The following is a 13,329-nucleotide window of genomic DNA, read 5'->3' as shown; positions in this document are numbered from 1 at the left end:
TTATTTGGCTTTTGATGTTCTCTGGAACAGTCTGCCATCTTTTGACAATTTCAAGAACATCTTCTAGTCTCCGGAAGTCTGAACTTGTGTCTTGTTTCTCAAAATACACATCAGCATTGTTAGATTGATTCACAGAACAGCAAATGTTTTCATTAATGGTCATGCCAAACAACTGTTGTGCTAAAATAAGGCAGGGACATATGCCATGATATGAGAATGTGCAACAGGTACAAGAATAGGTTTCCAAATCTGTGTGATATGTTCCTCTCCCACAAAGGCTTTCGACGTCGATTTCCATCTTTACCTCAGAACAGACACTGAAGTGACCTTTGTCTTGTACAGCTCTTGCGTGAGCTTCCAGCTGAAGAGCAAGTTCAGGGAATGCATCATCCTTATCTTTGAGTATATCTAGCAACACCAAATGTTTGCATACTTCACCTTTCAAACCCACAGGGCAACTGCAGAAACACTCTGCTGGGCAGGTTCTGTAGGAAAGTGAGGAGTCTTGTTCGTATGGCACATTATACACATATATTTCCAATGATTCTCTTGTAATGTGGTCAATCCAGCCTTTTTCCATCATTCTAGTTGCTTTGTTAAATGTTTCCTCCAACTTCATGGCAACACAGTTTGCCATTCTTCCAGCTGATTGCAAGTGTTTAATCACCTGAAAGTAAGTCTCTGTCTTGCAAAGAAGGACGTCAAGCAAGTCATCCAAACGTCGATTTCTTATCCCAGATAAGAATTGGTATTTCAGTCGATGGAAGAACCTGAATAAAAGAAAAACAATTTAGACATTCTACTAACAACGAGTAACTTTGCATCTACATGTCAACTAACTGTCATTAGAGGGTCCCACTTTATATTAAGTGGCTATGTAATTACATCGAAAAATAAGTACAATGTACTTATTGTGTTCATGTTGTATTGTAAATACGTTTTCTGCTATTGAGGTGTGATACGGGTAAGGTTAGGGACAGGTGTGCTGGTATGGGTAGGTTTAAGGGTGGTTTAAGGTGTAAGGGACAGGTCAACAGTGTAATTACATAAATTAATTACCGCTGTAATTACATGCAGGTATTTTAAAAATATAAGTACAATGTAAAAACATATATGTACACAATAAGTCCATTGTATCAAATTATTAATTTCAATGTTAGTACATAGTAGTTAAAGCCACTAATATAAAGTGGGACCCATTAGAGTATTAGTACACTGTATGCTTAATATCTGCTAACACTTTATTTTGATGGTCCTCCAACAGAAATGGTCAATATGGGGTAGTCGGGATGGGATGGTCTTCTGGCTATAAGTAACTTGGCAACTAAAAGTCAATTTATTCTAACCCGGACCCGAACCCTAACACCTAACCATAACCTAACAGCCTACTGACAATCTACTACAGTCTACTAATACTCTAAAGAGAGAATTATAGTTAATAGAATGTCTAAAGTGGACTATCGAAATAAAGTGGAACCTACCTTTCTATCAAATTGTTGGTCTCTGAATTCCCATGGTTATAACAACGTCCATAATCAGCCCATATATGACTTATTGGTTCCCAGTACCTCTGGAAATAATTGCAAAGCCCTTTGTAGTGAGAAAATTCCTTTAGGAATTGTTTTGCCACTCTGTCAAAATCAGCCTTCTGCAATTAACAAAAAGAGGTATGGTGAGTCTACAAGCAAAAAAGGCAACAAAGATAAAAGCTTAGTAATATACATGATAAAATATCTATAGGATTCTATAATATCTATAGTATTTTGCCTTTTCTGTGTTTTTTAAAAACATTGGATGAATGGAACATGAACATGAATGGAAAAGTACACAATGTATAGTGAAAAAAAACCTCTTGGTCAAAAAATTGAAGGTGCAAAGGGTATACATTCAAACATTTCAGACTTAAAGGGATAATTCACAGAAAAATGAAAATGCTGACATTATTTACTCACCCTTGTGTTGTTCCAAACCTGTATGAGTTTCTTTCTTCTGTTGAACACAAAATAAAATATTTTGTAGAATGTTGGTGTCACATTGTTAATGTGTTTTCTGTTGTTTCTATGGACTTTTAGGTTGTTTTTTCTCATTCAGTGTTTTTCGTCATCTCTGTCGTCATTTTCATTAGTTCATTTTCGTCACCTGTTTAGTTAATCAGTTAATCACCCTTCATTGTCTTCACCTGTTGTACCCTCGTCATCCTCTGTATTTAGTTCCTGTCTTTCTCCCTTCAGTTGTCGGTCAATGTTTGATTATGTTACAGTGTATCGTGAGTGTTTCCGTTTTGTGTAAGCTTTATTATAGTAAAAGTTTGAATTGGAGCTTTGTGCCTTTGCCTTTGTCTTCATCCGCACCATACCCGTGACAGATTGACCGACCAAAAACGCTATGGAAGCATTTCTGTTTAATCAGAATGGGAGTTCTTTGGAGGAGTTTGTGGAAGTCTACCTTCATCTTCATCTGGATGTTTACTGGGAGGAGGAGTTTTTGAAGCAACGGTTCTGGAGAGGACTTGATGATCCACTAGCCCAGATATTGCTGCTCAGGGACTTAGATAGACCTTTTATTGAGTTTATGGACAGAGCACTTTGGGTGTGTGGTTCCTCACTCACGGTGGGAGACGTCCAGCCAGATCTTCGCGTCCAGCCAGATCTTGAGCCCGCTGACCCTGCGTCAGAGCCCTCATCGCTGCCCAGCACAGAGCCCTCATCGCTGCCCAGCACAGAGCCCTCATCGCTGCCCAGCACAGAGCCCTCATCGCTACCCAGCACAGAGCCCTCATCGCTGCCCAGCACAGAGCCCTCATCGCTGCCCAGCACAGAGCCCTCATCGCTGCCCAGCACAGAGCTTCCTGCACCGCTGGTCCCGTCCAGCCCAGAGCTTCCTGCACCGCTGGTCCCGTCCAGCCCAGAGCTTCCTGCACCGCTGGTCCCGTCCAGCCCAGAGCTTCCTGCACCGCTGGTCCCGTCCAGCCCAGAGCTTCCTGCACCGCTGGTCCCGTCCAGCCCAGAGCTTCCTGCACCGCTGGTCCCGTCCAGCCCAGAGCTTCCTGCACCGCTGGTCCCGTCCAGCCCAGAGCTTCCTGCACCGCTGGTTCCGTCCAGTCCAGAGCTTCCTGTACCGCTGGTCCCGTCCAGCCCAGAGCTTCCTGCACCGCTGGTCCCGTCCAGCCCAGAGCTTCCTGCACCGCTGGTCCCGTCCAGCCCTGAGCTTCCTGCACCGCTGGTCCCGTCCAGCCCAGAGCTTCCTGCACCGCTGGTCCCGTCCAGCCCAGAGCTTCCTGCACCGCTGGTCCCGTCCAGCCCAGAGCTTCCTGCACCGCTGGTCCCGTCCAGCCCAGAGCTTCCTGCACCGCTGGTCCCGTCCAGCCCAGAGCTTCCTGCACCGCTGGTCCCGTCCAGCCCAGAGCTTCCTGCACCGCTGGTCCCGTCCAGCCCAGGGCCTTCGCCACTGGTCCCGTTCAGCCCAGAGCCTTCGCCGCTGGTCCCGTCCAGCCCAGGACCGCCTTCGCCGCTGGCCCCGGTCAGCTCAGAGTCCTCTTCGCCGCGGGTCCAGTCCAGTGCTGACCTCCCCAAGAAAATTTTGGGGGGGGGCAATAAGCCCTCTGAGGGGATCGTGGAGGCCCTGCCGACACGGTCGCCATGGCCGCCCGAAGGGTCCTCACCGCCATGGCCGCCCGAAGGGTCCTCACCGCCATGGCCGCCCGAAGGGTCCTCACCGCCATGGCCGCCCGAAGGGTCCTCACCGCCATGGCCGCCCGAAGGGTCCTCACCGCCATGGCCGCCCGAAGGGTCCTCACCGCCATGGCCGCCCGAAGGGTCCTCACCGCCATGGCCGCCCGAAGGGTCCTCACCGCCATGGCCGCCCGAAGGGTCCTCACCGCCATGGCCGCCCGAAGGGTCCTCACCGCCATGGCCGCCCGAAGGGTCCTCACCGCCATGGCCGCCCGAAGGGTCCTCACCGCCGTGGTCGCCCGAAGGGTCCTCACCACCGTGGCCGCCCGAAGGGTCGTCTCCGCCGTGGCCGCCCGAAGGGTCCTCACCACCATGGACGCCTGAGGGTCCGTCTGCTCCGCCATGGCCACGCCCTCATCCTGCTCCGCCCTGCCCACCTGCACGTCCTGCTCCGCCCTGGAGGCTTCCTGCTCCAGATCGGCCACCTGTTCATCAGCCTCCAGGGCGCCCACCCTCCCACCCCTTTGGATGTTTTACGGCGCGAGGACGCGCCTGGGGGGAGGGGGGGGTTCTGTCACATTGTTAATGTGTTTTCTGTTGTTTCTATGGACTTTTAGGTTGTTTTTTCTCATTCAGTGTTTTTCGTCATCTCTGTCGTCATTTTCATTAGTTCATTTTCGTCACCTGTTTAGTTAATCAGTTAATCACCCTTCATTGTCTTCACCTGTTGTACCCTCGTCATCCTCTGTATTTAGTTCCTGTCTTTCTCCCTTCAGTTGTCGGTCAATGTTTGATTATGTTACAGTGTATCGTGAGTGTTTCCGTTTTGTGTAAGCTTTATTATAGTAAAAGTTTGAATTGGAGCTTTGTGCCTTTGCCTTTGTCTTCATCCGCACCATACCCGTGACAGTTGGTAACCAGACAGTTGACGACACCCATTGACTTTCTTGGTATTTTTTTCTTCTTCTACTATGGAATTCAATAGGGTCCATCAATTGTTTAATTACCAACATTCTTCAAAATATCTTCTTTTGTGTTGAACAGATGAAAGAAACTCATACAGGGTTGGAACAACATGAGGGTAAGTAAATGATGACAAAAAAATTAAGCATTACAATTATTAAAAATTATACAAATTCTATATTATGTACATATTACAATACAACCATTACAATTTGAAATTCAAATACCATAGGACAAGCTTTCATTTTTTTGAAGTAATCAATAATTTCTTTCCGGATACTTGAATTCTGTGGCCCACTAACACCGGAATCTGACTTCATCAACCACCGAACAACGGCCTGTGGACCATGACATATGTAATGGATTAGACAAGTATCATTAAAATAATGAATCATTAAATTTAAGGGGGAAAAAAAACGTCTTACTTGGAGTACATGGTACCAGCAAAGAAGAACATCAGACTCAGGGAAAACGTCATTCAAAGCATTTATTTCACTCATGTCTTTGTCAACCATGAAGCACCTTTAACCCTCTGGAGTCTAAGGTGTTTTTGGGGTCCTTGAGATGTTTTGAAATGCCCTGATATTTTTATTTTTTTCAGTTGCTTATAAACATATTAATGGCAAAGGTGTAATTACACTCTATTTAGCACGAACATGACTATCATAATATGTGAGCAACATGTATGTACATGTTTGCATTTTTGAGAGAATATTATTTATGCGTGGTTATTCAAAAAACTCAAACTTAAATGTTCTGATATAAGACCACAAACGACCAACTTCACATATTCCCACAATACTGTTGACTAATGGATGTTGTCGGCTAGAGTATTTACTTCAAAATGATCTGAAAATCATCCGGGCTAATCGTTCACATTAAACAATAGATTGATTTAAATTTTGTAAGACACTTTTTGTTTGGAAAGGCAATATGCAGGGGGGCGTGAATGATCCAAGAAGGTCATGAATAATGTCCTCATTCACACCTGGAGAAGACAAAGAAGAGCTGCTAATGCTGCATACTAATGAGCCTTTCACTGAGTGTGTCACTGAGCCACACAGAATGCAAAGACAACACACACATATATATATATATATATATATATATATATATATATATATATATATATATATACATACACATACATACACATACATACATACACACACACATCTACAGAATTGGTTCAGAGTTGGAAACATCTTGAAAAAAAAGTGTATTTTTCCACAAACTGTGTAATGCTTGCAAATTGTATAATATCCAAGGTAAACATTTCTAGTAATTGTGCAGTTAATTCTCATTCGTATTTTCAGAAAGTTTTGGATTATGTAGGCTATCCTCTCCCCAAATTTGTCACTAATAAAACACAAAAATAATTTAAAGAGAAGGCTTATATTGACCTTTTAAGATTTTGTTTGCACCTTGGAAATTAGGTTTTGATGTGGCAGTACAAACTTCTTTCATATTTCGTCTGTAACATATCGTCTTTTATAATATAGCCTATATTAGGGCATAAATGTTAATTTGCAGTTTAAAACGTTGCTTATACAAAGACATTTTATTTCAACGTATTCAGTCGATTTTTACTCATCTCAGTAGGCAATAGATATTTCATTCACACACACAGACACGCGCGAGCTGTAACGTTAGTAAACAAACGCATGCACATGTGCCGTTCATTCATTCAAACACAGAAACGCGATTCAAATTTAAACAGTCTTTTGCGGATTACAGACACCAGTTCATATCGCGATTAGAACAAAGCACTTACTGATGATCTGCAGCTGGGTCCGTTGTTCGGCTACTCCAGCACGTTTGAGGTAAAATTTCCAGGATAATCACGATATTATTAGCAGAGCTATTCCACACAGCGAGTGTGTTGTCCAGCTGTTGTGGGCGTTGACTGGTTTGCATGTGTTGCTCCAGATTATCTGTGTTTGAATAGCGCGCGCTCTCGATGGGCGTGTCACATTAGCGGAGTAATGAGGTGCCAGAAAGATAATGAGCACAGCTGATCTCTCGCTCTTTTTATATAGATTACATAAACAGAGAATATTTGTTTTAGATTTGAATTAGATAATTTAAAACTACACACTTAAATGATTATAGAGATATATAGCTCATGTCTGAGTGAATAGTATTCGCTGAGTTTTATTTGAGTTTAGAGAAGTGCTTCAGAAAAAAAGTTCACGGAGACGGAGAGGCATAAAGCACTCCCTGTTTACTTTCTTTATTTTACAAAAGCACAATGTTTTATTTCGATTGTAAGTGGACACATAAAAAAGTAGACATTTAACAGCTAATTTTTTCATATTTCTTAAGTCTGTATGACCAAAACCGACGGAGTATTTTAGGTCTATTTTGCTGCTATGTAAAAAAAAACGAGCAAAACGCGCCCGCGCGTTTGCCGACCTCAGGGGGTTAAAGAAAAGAAAAAAAGTAGGTTAACTTGTTCAACACTGCTTGATCCATTCCAGCAGTGGGGTCCCCAATATATCAGTTCCTTAATAAATTACCTTGGTGGCTTAGGGAACAAAGGTCGTAGCCTCTGAAGTGCAAGCTTAACCCCCTGAGGTCGGCAAACGCGCGGGCGCGTTTTGCTCGTTTTTTTTTACATAGCAGCAAAATAGACCTAAAATACTCCGTCGGTTTTGGTCATACAGACTTAAGAAATATGGAAAAATAAGCTGTTAAATGTCTACTTTTTTATGTGTCCACTTACAATCGAAATAAAACATTGTGCTTTTGTAAAATAAAGAAAGTAAACAGGGAGTGCTTTCTGCCTCTCCGTCTCCGTGAACTTTTTTTCTGAAGCACTTCTCTAAACTCAAACAAAACTCAGCGAATACTATTCACTCAGACATGAGCTATATATCTCTGTAATCATTTAAGTGTGTAGTTTTAAATTATCTAATTCAAAACTAAAACAAATATTCTCTGTTTATGTAATCTATATATAAAGAGCGAGAGATCAGCTGTGCTCATTATCGTTCTGGCACCTCATTACTCCGCTAATGTGACACGCCCATCGACAGTGCGCGCGCTATTCAAACGCAGATGATCTGAAGCAACACATGCAAACCAGTCAACGCCCACAACAGCTGGACAACACACTCGCTGTGAGGAATAGCTCTGCTAATAATATCGTGATTATCCTGGAAATTTTACCTCAAACGTGCTGGAGTAGCCTAACAACGGATCCAGCTGCAGATCATCAGTAAGTGCTTTGTTCTAATCGCGATATGAACTGGTGTCTGTAATCCGCAAAAGACTGTTTAAATTTGAATCGCGTTTCTGTGTTTGAATGAATGAACGGCACATGTGCATGCGTTTGTTTACTAACGTTACAGCTCGCGCGTCTGTGTGTGTGAATGAAATATCTATTGCCTACTGAGATGAGTAAAAATCGACTGAATACGTTGAAATAAAATGTCTTTGTATAAGCAACATTTTAAACTGCAAATTAACATTTATGCCCTAATATAGGCTATATTATAAAAGACGATATGTTACAGACGAAATATGAAAGACAACATTTGGTTTTGGATAGATTATAAAGTTTGTACTGCCACATCAAAACCTAATTTCCAAGGTGCAAACAAAATCTTAAAAGGTCAATATAAGCCTTCTCTTTAAATTATTTTTGTGTTTTATTAGTGACAAATTTGGGGAGAGGATAGCCTACATAATCCAAAACTTTCTGAAAATACGAATGAGAATTAACTGCACAATTACTAGAAATGTTTACCTTGGATATTATACAATTTGCAAGCATAGGCCTACACAGTTTGTGGAAAAATACACTTTTTTTCAAGATGTTTCCAACTCTGAACCAATTCTGTAGATGTGTGTGTGTATGTATGTATGTATGTATATATATATATATATATGTGTGTGTGTGTGTGTGTGTGTGTGTGTGTTGTATTTGCATTCTGTGTGGCTCAGTGACACACTCAGTGAAAGGCTCATTAGTATGCAGCATTAGCAGGTCTTCTTTGTCTCCAGGTGTGAATGAGGACATTATTCATGACCTTGTTGGATCATTCACGCCCCCCTGCATATTGCCTTTCCAAACAAAAAGTGTCTTACAAAATTTAAATCAATCTATTGTTTAATGTGAACGATTAGCCCGGATGATTTTCAGATCATTTTGAAGTAAATACTCTAGCCGACAACATCCATTAGTCAAAAGTATTGTGGGAATATGTGAAGTTGGTCGTTTGTGGTCTTATATCAGAACATTTAAGTTTGAGTTTTTTGAATAACCACGCATAAATAATATTCTCTCAAAAATGCAAACATGTACATACATGTTGCTCACATATTATGAAAGTCATGTTCGTGCTAAATAGAGTGTAATTACACCTTTGCCATTAATATGTTTATAAGCAACTGAAAAAAATACAAATATCAGGGCATGTCAAAACATCTCAAGGACCCCAAAAACACCTTAGACTCCAGAGGGTTAAGGGTTTATTGCGTCTCACTGCTTGTTATTATGTATGCAACAGGAACTCCATGACCATGGTCATCTCTCACAAGCAGTGAAAAAGTGGAAAGGAATATTGATTCACACAGTGTGTGGCATCAAAAAACACAATGTTACGCCCATGGTCCTGTAAGTCTTTTTTCATGCACTCCGTTTGAAGAACAATTATAAGGTCCTGATCCTTACCCAGTGGCTGATAAAATACAACATTATATTTTAAAGGACCAGCTAATAGTTTCTCTGTACTCTTACAATCATCTTTATCAAGATGTTTCCCTCGAAGCATACAGGTACGGATATTATGTATGTCTTCTGGTGTAACAAAGTATTCTCTGGAATGATAATTAACTTCTCCATGAGCTTTGGACCACTCATGAGCTTGAAGGAGGATGACATCTGGTTTTACGCCTAATGTGATCCACTTCTTGATCTCATCCACCAGCTGAGGGTGAATCTGCTGAAAATGTCCATCTTCTACAGAAACATCATGTCCATTGTGCTGGTTAAATATTCTCTGCACAACAACTTTGTGTCCTTTCCAATCATTCTTTACTGTAAACGAGAGGTATGCTTTACACCCAACAGCTCTGTGAATTCTTTCATATACATTTCCAGATCTTCTGCAATGGAAAATATAATATCCTCTTCCTTTATCTTTTAAACTGGAGCAATTTGTGGTCCTGAATGATTTTCTGTGCTCTTTGTTAATTATTTCTGTGATAAAGTTCTCTTCTTGATCATCTGGTTTAAGAACATGCACCTTGAGTTTAATGTTTTTCTGTCTTATTTTTCTCCTTTCTTCATTTTCCACAGACTTTTTGATAAACTCCTCCATCATGGGACATATCTGAAATGTATACACACAAAAATGATACTTAATTAATTTTCAATCAGAATCACCAAACACATTAACTAACTTGAAATGAGGAAACACTAACAAAAGCTGATAAGTTCAAATATTAAATTTGATTTTTTTTAAAGCTCTCCACTTGAATGTAAAGGGATTGGTGATTCATTGATTCTGAATAAATGATGGTCCTGAATCGACCTGATGCATCTACCGCATGTTGAAATGGTCATGATGGTCCTGGATTAACATTAGAGAATCTACCCCGTATTGAAATGACCATGATGGTCATGATGGTCCTGGATCAACATTAGCGAATCTACCCCGTATTGAAATAATCATGATGGTCCTGGATCAACATTAGTGAATATACCCCATATTGAAATGACCATGATGGTCCTGGATCAACATTTGCGAATCTACCCCATATTGAAATGACCATGATGGTCCTGGATCAACATTAGCGAATCTACCCCATATTGAAATGGTCATGATGGTCCTGGATCAACAGTAACGAATCTATCCCGTATTAAAATGGTCATGATGGTCCTGGATCAACAGTAATGAATCTATCCCGTATTGAAATGGTCATGATGGTCCTGGATCAACATTAGCGAATCTACCCCATATTGAAATGGTCATGATGGTCCTGGATCAACAGTAACGAATCTATCCCGTATTGAAATGGTCATGATGGTCCTGGATCAACATTAGAGAATCTACCCCATATTGAAATGGTCATGATGGTCCTGGATCAACATTAGAGAATCTACCCCATATTAAAATGGTCATGATGGTCCTGGATCAACAGTAACGAATCTACCCCGTATTGAAATAATCATGATGGTCCTGGATCAACATTAGAGAATCTACCCCATATTAAAATGGTCATGATGGTCCTGGATCAACATTAGCGAATCTACCCCATATTGAAATGACCATGATGGTCCTGGATCAACATTAGCGAATCTACCCCGTATTGAACTGACCATGATGGTCCTGGATCAACATTAGAGAATCTACCCCGTATTGAAATGGTCATGATGGTCCTAGATCAACATTAGCGAATCTACCCCGTATTGAAATGGTCATGATGGTCCTGGATCAACATTAGCGAATCTACCCCGTATTGAAATGGTCATGATGGTCCTGGATCAACATTAGCGAATCTACCCCGTATTGAAATGGTCATGATGGTCCTGGATCAACATTAGCGAATCTATCCCGTATTGAAATGGTCATGATGGTCCTGGATCAACATTAGAGAATCTACCCCATATTGAAATGGTCATGATGGTCCTGGATCAACATTAGAGAATCTACCCCATATTAAAATGGTCATGATGGTCCTGGATCAACATTAGCGAATCTACCCCCTATTGAAATGGTCATGATGGTCCTGGATCAACATTAGCGAATCTACCCCGTATTGAAATGGTCATGATGGTCCTGGATCAACATTAGCGAATCTATCCCCTATTAAAATGGTCATGATGGTCCTGGATCAACATTAACGAATCTACCCCATATTGAAATGGTCATGATGGTCCTGGATCAACATTATCGAATATACCCCATATTGAAATGACCATGATGGTCCTTGATCAACATTAGCGAGTCTACCCCCTATTGAAATGGTCATGATGGTCCTGGATCAACATTAGCGAATCTATCCCCTATTAAAATGGTCATGATGGTCCTGGATCAACATTAGCGAATCTACCCCATATTGAAATGACAATGATGGTCCTGGATCAACATTTGCGAATCTACCCCATATTGAAATGGTCATGATGGTCCTGGATCAACATTAGCGAATCTACCCCGTATTGAAATAGTCATGATGGTCCTGGATCAACATTAGCGAATCTGCCCCCTATTGAAATGGTCATGATGGTCCTGGATCAACATTAGCGAATCTATCCCGTATTGAAATGGTCATGATGGTCCTGGGTGAACATTAGCGAATCTACCCCGTATTGAAATGGTTATGATGTTCCTGGATCAACATTAGCGAATCTACCCCATATTGAAATGGTCATGATGGTCCTGGGTGAACATTAGCGAATCTACCCCGTATTGAAATGGTCATGATGGTCCTGGATCAACATTAGCGAATCTACCCCATATTGAAATGGTCATGATGGTCCTGGGTGAACATTAGCGAATCTACCCCGTATTGAAATGGTCATGATGGTCCTGGATCAACATTAGCGAATCTACCCCATATTGAAATGACAATGATGGTCCTGGATCAACATTAGCGAATCTACCCCATATTGAAATGGTCATGATGGTCCTGGGTGAACATTAACGAATCTACCCCGTATTGAAATGGTCATAATGGTCCTGGATCAACATTAGCAAATCTACCCCATATTGAAATGACAATGATGGTCCTGGATCAAAATTAGCGAATCTACCCCGTATTGAAATGGTCATGATGGTCCTGGATCAACATTAGCGAATCTACCCCCTATTGAAATGGTCATGATGGTCCTGGGTGAAGAATACTGAATCTACCCCATATTGAAATGGTCATGATGGTCCTGGATCAACATTAGCGAATCTACCCCATATTGAAATGGTCATGATGGTCCTGGATCAACATAAGCGAATCTACCCCATATTGAAATGGTCATGATAGTCCTGGATCAACATTAGCGAATCTACCCCGTATTGAAATGGTCATGATGGTCCTGGATCAACATTAGCGAATCTACCCCATATTGAAATGGTCATGATGGTCCTGGATCAACATTATCGAATATACCCCATATTGAAATGGTCATGATGGTCCTGGATCAACATAAGCGAATCTACCCCATATTGAAATGGTCATGATGGTCCTGGATCAACATTAGCGAATCTACCCCATATTGAAATGACAATGATGGTCCTGGATCAACATTAACGAATCTACCCCGTATTGAAATGGTCATGATGGTCCTGGGTGAACATTAGAGAATCTACCCCATATTGAAATGGTCATGATGGTCCTGGATCAACATTAGAGAATCTACCCCATATTAAAATGGTCATGATGGTCCTGGATCAACAGTAACGAATCTACCCCGTATTGAAATAATCATGATGGTCCTGGATCAACATTAGTGAATATACCCCATATTGAAATGACCATGATGGTCCTGGATCAACATTAGCGAATCTACCCCGTATTGAACTGACCATGATGGTCCTGGATCAACATTAGAGAATCTACCCCGTATTGAAATGGTCATGATGGTCCTAGATCAACATTAGCGAATCTACCCCGTATTGAAATGGTCATGATGGTCCTGGATCAACATTAGCGAATCTACCCCGTATTGAAATGGTCATGATGGTCCTGGATC

General features: G+C 41.6%; 1 long non-coding RNA gene across 1 annotated transcript; it reads right to left on the bottom strand.

The window, feature by feature from the left end:
• Window positions 1–679: 679 nt before the first annotated feature.
• Window positions 680–4,966, bottom strand: LOC307010467. Its single transcript, XR_013800198.1, has 3 exons — window positions 4,862–4,966; window positions 1,482–1,648; window positions 680–770 (listed from the first exon to the last, which is right to left on the bottom strand). It is a non-coding gene; the product is annotated as an uncharacterized lncRNA (long non-coding RNA).
• Between the last annotated feature and the right edge of the window lie 8,363 nt (window positions 4,967–13,329).

Source organism: Phoxinus phoxinus, assembly GCF_949152265.1.
Source record: "Phoxinus phoxinus genome assembly, chromosome: 14".
Classification (NCBI taxonomy): Eukaryota; Metazoa; Chordata; class Actinopteri; order Cypriniformes; family Leuciscidae; genus Phoxinus; species Phoxinus phoxinus.
Note: the sequence above shows the minus strand (reverse complement) of the source record. Positions and strands in the feature narration are given on the sequence as shown.